The sequence below is a fragment of the Schistocerca cancellata genome, chromosome 11 (genome assembly GCF_023864275.1).
Source record: "Schistocerca cancellata isolate TAMUIC-IGC-003103 chromosome 11, iqSchCanc2.1, whole genome shotgun sequence".
Taxonomy (NCBI): Eukaryota; Metazoa; Arthropoda; class Insecta; order Orthoptera; family Acrididae; genus Schistocerca; species Schistocerca cancellata.
The window spans coordinates 55,377,343-55,386,090 of NC_064636.1; the positions used below are offsets into that span (position 1 = coordinate 55,377,343).

Here is an 8,748-nt window from a genome sequence, read left to right on the forward strand (position 1 = left end):
CATAAAAGCAGAACATATCTCTGCGTTATGTGAAAAATTAAGAGTATCGTCCAAATAACAAATGAGAAAATGTTCCTAACTTTTAGCTCAATTTAACATTGTAAGCATAGGGCGTTCCGTATACCCTTAAAGATAGAGAGCTGAAATTTTGTATACTGTCTTGAAACATGCTTAACTAAAAAGTAAGCTACTCTTGTGACTTAACTTTGAAAATAAAATACTTCTGTTTGAAGAAAAACCCTGAATTCATTTCCAAAATTTTTGATAGTCATATTTAAATTTTTTTCCACAATTTATGACAGCACCACGTTTTCAATTGTCTACTTTAAAGATAACAGTGTAAAGAACTTACAGGAAAAAATAACCTCCTTTGTTTTATTTTGAGTAATGTGTACCTATGATGTACACAAATAATTGGCATGGTTTATTTCACTTGCAAGGAAAAGGGGGGGGGGGGAGTGAGTGAGTGCTAAAGCTGTTGTGGTTCATACATAAAAATGACAACATTTTTTCAAGGTTTCCCCTTGATATGTCAAAACTGGTAATATGTTTATAGAAATTACTGGCAATCTTAACATAATGCAGAAGTGATTTCTGGCATTTCCCAAGGTAGTGTTATAGGCACTCTTCTGTTCCTTATCTATATAAATGATTTAGGAGACAAACAGATACCCGTTCGTGGGTTGTTTGCAGATGTACTCGTCAGAAGATCAATACAAATTGCAAAACAATTTAGAAAATATATCTAAATGGTGCAAAAATTGGCAATTCACCCTAAATAATGAAAGATGTGAGGTCAGTCACACAAGTGCTAAAAGGAAACTTCCGTCACATAATAAATCAGTTGAATCTTAATGCCGTAAATTCAATTAAATACCTAGGAATTACAATTACAAACAATTTAAATTGGAAGAACACATCGAAAGGCAGACCAAAGATTGCGTTTTACTGGCAGAACACTTAAAACATTTAACAGATCTACTAAAGAGAATGCCTACACTATGCCTGTCCGTCCTGTTTTGGAGTACTGCTGCATGATCTGGGATGCTTACCAGATAGGATTAACAGATTATATCAAGAAAGTTCAAAGAAGAGCAGCATGATTTATAGTATCGGAAAATAGGGGAGAGAGTGCCACAGACACGAAGCAGGATTTGGGACAGGCACCAGTGAAACAAGAGCTTTTTCGTTGCAGTGGAATACTCTCACAAAATTTCAATCATCAACTTTCTCCTAAAAATGCAATATTTTATTGACACCAACCTAGATAGGGACAAACAATCATCACAATAAAATAAGATGTAGGTGTTCGTTATTACCACACGCTGTTCGAAAGTGGAATAATAAAGAATTTTGCAGAAAAGGTTCGATGAACCCACTGTCAGGCACTGAGTTTGCAGAGTATTCGTGTAGATGTAGATCTGAACAATTTAAAAAAAAAAAAAAAAAAAAAATCACAACTTCCGTTTGACAACTATCAGTTTTTTAAGGGGACACCTGAAAAGTAGAATAAAACTAAGGAATCTAACAAAGTACACTGTTCAAGGTATCGTTACAACTTACCTTACCCATACAAGTAATCAGCTCTCCCAGTATGTGGACCACCATTACTACTTCCACAGTTTCACTCCCTTCATCTATGAGCAGCACCTAACAATTACTTGTTGCTTATATTCCAGTCTCAAACCAAATTACACACATTTCAAACTTACAGGGTGTTGACGGCATTGTCTACGTGTATTCTGTCTACCTGCTTTTGAGCTTCCAACCACTAAATGCAATGTTTGGTGGAGATACCAGAAATTTCAACTTAAATCTGATGTTTTACTTTATCACCAATCCCCAGCTACACCATGTAATACCAACTCCTGAGGTAACAACCTATCACAAAAGTGGGAGAATATGGCATTAGGTACAAGCTTTCTACAGCCAGTATACTTCAAACATAAATGTGGCAGCAGTACCTGGTAACTGCATTCTCCTGGTTGCCGCACTGAACGAGAAACAGCAGCAGAAAGAAAATCTCATTAGAGATTTTGAAAACTGAAAGTGTTCACCAGCAAGTATCCCCGACACACACCTCTCATTCCCCAAACAGACTTTAACTTTGTAAATGGGGAGTTCTTCAACAGTACACAATTGCCACCTGAAAAATGAATGTAGAAATAGAACAACTGGAAATACAGGACGGAATGGAACAAAATTATGAGAAGGAAAGTTGCTACTCACCACATGGCGGAGATGCTGAGTCGCAGATAGGCACAACAAAAATACTCTCACAATTAAAGCTTTCAGCCAAGGGCCTTCGTCAACAATAGACACACACGCACGCACAGAGAGTATATATTATAGACGAAGGCCCATGGACGAGAGCTTTAATTGTGACAGTCTTTTTGTTGTGCCTGTCTGCAACTCGGCATCTCCGCTATATGGTGAGTAGTGACTTTCCTTCTCATAATATTGAATGTAGAAATAGTTTTCACATAATTGTTGCAAGTATTCAAATACACAACTTACAAGTTACACTGAATTTTCTAGTTACATTTTCAGGTGAAGAAATTAGTAATGAAATGCTCAGCACTGATTTTTAATAAACCACCATGCATTAGACTAAGATTCCTGTTAATGTATACCCAGTCCCACACAACTGAAATCCATTTGAACACGAAAAATTTGCACCTTAAACACAGCTAATTCAAATGTTCAATAGCTCGTAATGAGATTTCATTCATTTCCTTCATTTGTGAGTCCACAGCCAAGACAATTTCTTAATACTAAATATCTTTTTTTTATGTCCACCACAGGCAGTCAGAAACATAACACATCTCACCAACACAACTGCATTTACAAATAAACAAGCCAAAACTGGCCGGTAATATAATGCATTATACAACAAAGTTAATCTTTATGAAACATTTCTGAGAGCCTATTGTGGACATAAAAGTGACTTTGGCATTTTGATTTGGGCAGTTCCATTTCAAACTTAGACTCAGGCTTGTTTTTTTAATTTTTGGAAATAGTTCTTTTGACTCTACAAAAGTTAAATCTTATTGTCCTGAAAAAAATTATTAAAATTACAAACTTTGTTGAGGAAATACAGTTAAAGTTGGCAGTTTTGCAGATGGAAAACAAGAGGTTTGCTTGTTGGCAACTATTTACATTTGGGTTGCATTGATTTTTTTGTTGTTTTAATTGTCAGGTTTCAAGAGCAGAACATTATCTGTCACATAAACTTCAGTTTTTAAAAGAAAGGGAAGTTATTAAGCATGCCGCAACTGACAATAGTAAATGCGCATTTAGTGTCCCACCTGTGACAAAAACATGAAAAGTTTACCATCTAACCCAGCAATTATAGCAATAATGTGTATTTTAGGTTACAAGTAAGAAAAACAAATAAAAACATCCAGTAACCCATAAGGCAGCTTCCAATTATTAAATCGCCATTTAAAAATATGAAAAGAAATCTTGTCCTACCCGTGACAGTTTCTTTTGTCATTTTTAAGTTATGTTGGTTGGTACAAGTGCCTTGATAGTTTATACTAAATAAAAACTCACTATTTATTCACAAAATAGGGGAAATAACATCAGCAGAGGGTATAAGAAAACTTCGAGGATAGTTTAAAGATGCCAGCAACTACAACGACCATAAAGAAAGAAAAAAGGGACAAAAAAACAGATGGGAAAATATGAAGGCATTCTCCAGCGAAAAATCTTTATTGGGACATTGAATGAAGGAAACTAAGAAAAATGAGTTAAAATCTGTACCGATTGAAGATCAGCTTGAGACCTGTGCTTCCCAGCAAGGATCTTATACATGTCCTGAGTCACTAAGCAGAGCAGTTTCTTGGGTAAAGAAGATGCTTCCTCCAAGCCCGCAACTGGCCCCGCCCCCCCCCCCCCCCCAAAAAAAAAAAAAAAAAAAACAGTAACGCAGATTTTTCTCAGCAGAGAAGAAAACTTCTTGTAAACTTACAGGTGATAATCTGCTCAAAATACAAAACTTTTTCACAAATGATGAAATCAGGAGGCAAACACCTGGTATAAAAGACCAAGTGTACTGTAGGCCATGAAACTGGGATACGAGTTCGCTTGCACCAACATCGGACAAATATGACAGTTATGGAAGGATATTTCTTTTTAAGCACGAGAATCAAGATACTGATATCAACATTTCAAAATTTTATGAGTTGGTACCTAAAAATGTTCTAAATTCTGAAATGCCTTACAATGTTATGTGTGTGTGTGCAAATAACATGCTAGCTTCAGCTTTATCATGAGGCCATTCAGACAAAAATAGGTAGTTTTCCAACTACTCACACTGACCTTACAGATTTTGTTTGATGTGACGTGGAAAGTGAAATATGCATGACAAATGAATGCACACACTAACTGGTAGAAAGTTTGATTTATGCGGAATATTATCTTGGAGACAATGGATCCAATATGAGTTATCATCCCCAAACAGATTACTGCTAGTGTAAGTCTTGATGAAGCTATCTCTGAACTTCCGACTCAACAAAAAAAAAAAAAAAACAGAATACTTCTTTTTCAAAAGGATGCAATGACAACTGTTAAAGCATCAGTTAGTGACGATTAAGTGATATTGCAAATAGATTTTGCAGAAAACTATGCAGCACTGACCCAAAGTGAGATGCAAAGTGCCCTCTGGAGTCCATATTACAGAGATGGGTCAGGCCGTGCTATTTTTTTGTTATGGAAGGACACTTTTCTGTGAAATCTTGGTAAAAAAACTTTAATTAGAAATGGAAAACTAGGGTACAACATATATTCTGCAAACTGTTACAAGCAACAGGGATTTTTTTATGCATTTAAATAGTAATATCATGTTTCCATATTTTCAATATTAATTATTTTACTGAGCATTATGGAAGAACAAGAAAAAGCACAGTTTTTTTTTTTTTTTTATATACTTGAATGTAAAGATTAATTCCTGCTCTGATGTTTATGTTTCACTAAGCAAATTTTTTAATTGGTTAACTGCATCTGTTTAGTACATAAATAAGGGCATAACAGATTTTTTTAGCTTTTAGATTAAATGCTGCATCCAAGAAAGTGAATAGCTGCAGTGTTTCGGAAGGACATTTTTCCCAGCTATACAAATTTGACTTAACACAAAATACATTGTTATTTATTGAATTTTATAACAATAAATGGTATCATACATGTTACATATTAATTCATTACTGAAATTAAAATTATGTAGCATAGGAAAGTGAAATTACTGTTAGTAAAATATAGACTTTGTACATACATAATTTAAAATGTGTCAGTGTTTGTGCTAGGTTGAAAACAAGACTACAGTCATTTGCAGTTGTGGGCAATGAATTGTGCCATGGCAAGTACCCAGTTTATGATTGTTTGAAGATGGTAATAAGTAAGCTGAAACAAGAGCTTCCAAGCTTTACCTCTATTAGAATTTTTTTCTGATAGTTGTCCACGCCAATTTAAGAACAAACTTGCTACATAATGAAAGACTTTAGAGTGTCTTGAGAATGGTTTTTCTTTGCAACATCACATGGGAAAGGTGCAGTGGATGGCATCGGAGCTGTAACAAAAAGGGCTGTTTGTAACAAAGTTAAGCAAAGGAAAGTCGTCATCAGCAATGTGGAGATATGTTTAGACTGTGCCAAATCAGATGTTTCTGGACCAATCTTTTTTATACTGACAAGATGTCATATTGATGAAAACAGACCTTTTGGACACACACTGGAAACCTGTCAAAAAGATGAAAAGTAATCACAGCAAGCATTACTTCAATGATTACAGTACATACAACGCAAAATGTGGGACAAGTTTTCAAAAATCGGATTTAGAGAAAGTGCAGGTTTTTCAACATTCACCCGATGTATGTCCTCTCAGCTACACAGATTCTGAGATGAGTCATAAGGAATCTTATTCTGATCTGTTCACACACAATCCCCAAGAAGTTACAGGTTCAGGACCAACTGTGGAAAAAGTCTTACCAGGAATATTTATTGTAGTGGAGTTCCAAACTGTTAGAAATAAATCCTCTAAATACAGATAGGGTACAATTGCACAGAGAAGTGTTGAAGACAATGGGGAAATACACATTATGTGTATGAGATCTGCAAGGGACTTAAAGGCATTTAAAGTTGATGACAGGGATGTACCCCACAGAACTTCAAGAGTTCTTTCTATTCTTCCAGATCCAAACATCAAACATGTTAAGGGCACCTTATGAGTTAGCAGGCAATTTAGACATGTTTGAAAGTTGGTAAGAAGTCAACTGTATATTTTTCAAATGAAAAAATTAAGTACTCCGTACTTTAACATAATACTGTACTGAAATTTATTTTACTTGTGAGCAACAAACCTTTTCTATAAGGTTGTCGAAACAAAGTGCCATATACTTATGTTACCTACTGATTCAAAGATGTCTCATAATAAAATTAAATTTAAGTTAAAAAAAAAAAAAAGATTCTACTTCACACGAACTCACAACTTGTGATGTTTACATTTAAATGGAAGGTGAAACAACTATTAGTATGACGATCTTTCCTTTTTTATACTCTTTGTTACATCAGCTTTTGACGGATGAAAAACTGTAGTGTAACTATGCCATCCATGACAACAAAATTGTCCAGTTGTCAAAAATCTGAGTAACTTATTTAATGAACAGAACTGTTCCATGCAACTTTGCTTCTATACACAAAATGTCTACACTTTTTGCAGCAGAAATGCTTTGCTTGAAGTATTTGATAAAAGCACCAGCTGATTAATGTAAGAGAAGGGGCACAGACTTTTTCAATGTAACTGTCTCCTAATATACATATTTAAAGTAGTTCCTGTAATTGTCAGTGTGTGCCATAATTTGTTATAACTGTAGTGGCTGCTGTTGCTTCTATATACCTTCACACATTCTAAATCACTTACCGCTTTCCATGGCAGTACTCACTGAACGCAATATGCGACTGGGTATTACTGACTCAAATGTAACAAATGCGGCTGGGAGATAGTACTTAGGCAGTTTACCATATAGAGTTCCAACTTAAGGAGTTAAATTTGCTTGATTATAACCCAGTATTTCGATATATAACATACACTGCAAAGTTTACAAAACAATTATTTACTTTCAAATGTATTTATCTAAAATCGTGTCATTTAGGTAGTGGCAGTGAAAGTAATCGAAAACATGACTTTACATCATACGCAATACAGTACAGTCATCAAAACACTAACAAACGGTTCAAATGGCTCAAAGCACTATGGGACTTAACATCTGAGGTCATCAGTCCCCTAGACTTAGAACTACTTTAACCTAAATAACCTAAGGGCATTACACACATCCGTGCCCTAGGCAGAATTCGAACGTGCGACCGTAGCAGCCTAAAACCGCTCGGCCACAGCGGCCGGCAAAATGCTAACAAAAACAAAATGAAAACAGCATACGGCTTAAGCAAAAATATTGCTGATTTACGATAATATGCACCGAATACTTCGACATTTGTCTACTACGAAACATCTCCGAGTTTAATTTGCAGGTTTTGCATTTTATAATGAAGAGTGCATTAAATATGAGGCGAACATAAACATCGTGCTGCAGTATAGATCAGTGACCACAACTTTTATTTCCCATTCACAGTCTTTATCTTCTCCAAACCTTTCAACCACAATGACACTTCACCTAGGCCTCATGCTGCGCTACAGATAGGTATGTCTCCAGAAAGAATGAAGGGGGCACCGTCACACTGTAACGCCAACGATGTTTCGTAAACATATGAAAATGCTTTGCCTCAATTTCAAGTACTTAAGACAAGGGTTCCGGTTAGGGACCACACTCTACGTTTTCAGCCTGAATGCACGCTGTACACCTACAAAATGGAAATAACACATCTGCTCGAAGTACAAAATAGTAAGCCATGTTCCTTCTCCACAAGTTCAATGTTTTTTGTACTCTCAAACCTTGCCACTCGGAAGAGTACACAAATTTAGTGACGCCTACCGTCACAATAAACACGTGTATATTCTTACTACACGACTTACGTCTTATATTAAGTTGACGGATGCTATAAGGCTGAAGGGCGACTCTCTGACAAACAGATAAAGCATTTTAACATCCTTAAAAATTACTGTGCAATGCTGACAATTGCATCCCCTCATCAACTTTTGCCAGCACGCCGCTTTAAATTGCAACTTCGCGGAATTCGAATGTACCCCAGTCCAAAGATATTATTAGGAAGTAGTTTGCACTTGCGTCTAGCGACAGCTGATCTCTGTGCCGATTGCATTGTCTAGTTTCTGAAGCTCGCAGCACTTTCTGGTGGCAGATAGCGAAAACTTACAGTACTCACAGTTGTTTGTGTACTGTTTTGGCTATTATTCCTGTATTAATACATCTCTCATTCAAAAATTGGAAAAATAGTTGCAATTTTTGCACTGCAACATGTGGCAGTAATAAAAGCTGATATCGCAAAATCGTCCAAGAGAGAGGCATCATAATCAAATTTTTTTATAAAAATTAATACATACAGACGGATGTAACTTTTTTCTTTACTTTCGCAGAGTGAAAAATCAGCCGAGAACCTAAGGAGTACAATTTTCTATTTAACCTGCAAATCCTTACTGCAGGTCACGTTTCAACATCATTCTCCCTGACTTTTAATCTTACATAAATCAGACCTTGCTATCACCAGAAATGGAAAGAACGATGTAGCCACAACGTTCTTTTAATCCCATATTTAAAATATTACGCGTCTCATGTGTGGA

At 35.8% G+C, this 8,748-nt stretch overlaps 1 long non-coding RNA gene across 1 annotated transcript; it reads right to left on the reverse strand.

Annotated features, from left to right (window-relative positions):
- Window positions 1-1,979: 1,979 nt before the first annotated feature.
- Window positions 1,980-8,132, reverse strand: LOC126108540 (uncharacterized). Its single transcript, XR_007523545.1, has 3 exons — window positions 8,026-8,132; window positions 5,427-5,566; window positions 1,980-2,146 (listed from the first exon to the last, which is right to left on the reverse strand). It is a non-coding gene; the product is annotated as an uncharacterized LOC126108540 (long non-coding RNA).
- Between the last annotated feature and the right edge of the window lie 616 nt (window positions 8,133-8,748).